The sequence below is a fragment of the Falco rusticolus genome, chromosome 13, assembly GCF_015220075.1.
Source record: "Falco rusticolus isolate bFalRus1 chromosome 13, bFalRus1.pri, whole genome shotgun sequence".
NCBI classification, from domain to species: domain Eukaryota; kingdom Metazoa; phylum Chordata; class Aves; order Falconiformes; family Falconidae; genus Falco; species Falco rusticolus.
The window spans coordinates 25,888,846-25,890,879 of record NC_051199.1 but is presented as its reverse complement, the minus strand read 5'-3'; positions in this window follow the sequence as shown (position 1 = coordinate 25,890,879).

Below are 2,034 nucleotides of genomic sequence, written 5' to 3'. Positions count from 1 at the left end.
CCCGGTCCCGGTTCCCCTCAGCGCCGCAGCCGCCGCCCGCCCCACCACCGCCGCGCGCCGTTGCCATGGCAGCGGCAGCGCGCTGCGTCACCGCCAGGGGGCCGGGCCGGCCGTGGGGGCTGAAGGCGAGTCCATTTGGCGCTGGGGGGGTGGGGTGTGGGAGAGACTATTCCGTGCGGCGGGAAGGGGTGAGGGCGTGCGGCGCTCGGCTCCTCTGCAAGTGCCGGCGAGGCCATGTTGGCATGCAGCTGAATACAGCCCCCGGGCCAGCACCTCCGCCTGTGAGCCACCTCTTTCAGTTGCCCCAGGGCTGCCCTGCCGGCTCCACCCCGGCAGATGTTTCCATGGTGGCCCAAAGAGCCCCACATGCCAGCCATGGCTGAAAAGGCACAAAGCCAGGCCCTCCTGGCTGCCGGCGCCCCACAGCTGGCAAGGCCTCTGGCTTTAAAGCTGACCACGAAGTCCCCTGGAACCGAGCAGGCCTGGTGCTGTGCTGCCACACACCCATCAGCAGCCAGCGGGCTGAGCGAGGCCCTCCGAGCACCCTGCAATCCTTATTGCCTCCACATGCTCCCGGCCCTGGGCTGCGGCCTCGAAGCCTGTCCTTTCTGCACATTTTTTTCCCCACAAAACGTGCGAAGGCTTTTCAACAGTGAAAACAAAAATGTGGCCTGTGTTTTCACGCCAGTGTAAGGGGTAACACTTGTATGAATTGCAATCCTCACAGCAGAAGTGGCAGGGGATGCCCTGGGAGGGGAATTGCCTCAAATTTTATTGACTGTCCTCCCATACCAGCTGAGGTAGAACTGGTGGGATCCGTCTTTCAGCAGACAAACCCAGCTGGTATGTGGCTGTGTTGCAGAAGGCAGCCATATCCTCTCTCCCGCTGCTTCTGCTGCCCGTCTTCCCATCTCTTTTCAGCCTTTATTCCCAAAGCGGCTGGTGGGGCCGCCCCTCGCACCCTGGGCTCAGTGTTGGGCCCCTCAGCGCAGGAGGGACCCTGAGGGGCTGGAGCGTGTCCAGAGCCGGGCAGGGGCTGGGGCACCAGCCTGGCGGGGGGCGGCTGGGGGGGCTCAGCCTGCAGAAAAGGGGCTGGGGGGGATCTTACCGCTCTCTGCAGCTGCCTGGAAGGAGGCCGTAGGCAGGTGGGGGTCAGTATCTTCTCCCAGATAACTAGCAACAGGACCAGAGGAAACAGCCTCAAGTTGCACCAGGGGAGGTTTAGATTGGATATGAGGAAACATTTCTTCATGGAAAGGGTGGTCAAGCATTGGCACAGGCTGCCCAGGGAGGTGGTGGAATCGCCATCCCTGGAGGTGTTTAAAAAACACGTTGATGTGGTCCTTAGGGACATGGCTTAGTGGTGGGCTTGGCAGTGTTAACACGCGAGTTTGATGATCTCAAAGGTCTTTCCCAACCTAAATGATTCTATGATTCAAAACATGCCTTTGTGTCTGGGTTTTTCTATGTTTTCATTTAACTTAGTGTTTATTCAGAAATTTGTCTCTGGAGGAACCAATATACACTTCCTAGTGATTTAGTGCCATGTTTTAAGCAGCTAAAACTAGACCTAGCTGAGTGCAAGGAGGCTTTGAATAGCTTTTCATACAAGTTATCCCATTATCCACTGCTAATGCTAACATTTAGTTAATGCTTAGGACCCAGAGAGGTACAGAGCTTCCTTATGACATTTAATTTTCAGAAAAGCTCTATCCGTGCCCACCCTGTGAATAAGTGCAGTTGTAGATCTGTGCATCGCTTCTTGGCTATTCCAGCCCAGGTATTTATGTATCTGCCAATAAGCAGTACCTCCCATGCTGTACCCTCAAAGGATACCTAGAGTATGTGGCAGGATAATATTTTTTTGTTCAATCATATTTTTTTGGTTTATTTGCTTTGAGTCTAGTCCTTCCAATTTTGGTGGCTAGACCATTATTTATAACTGATGCTCCTTCAGGGGACAAAACAGTCTTTATAGAAAAGCTGGGATTTCAGGAAAAAGCACTCTGTTTATGATCCAAGCCAAGCTTTAAT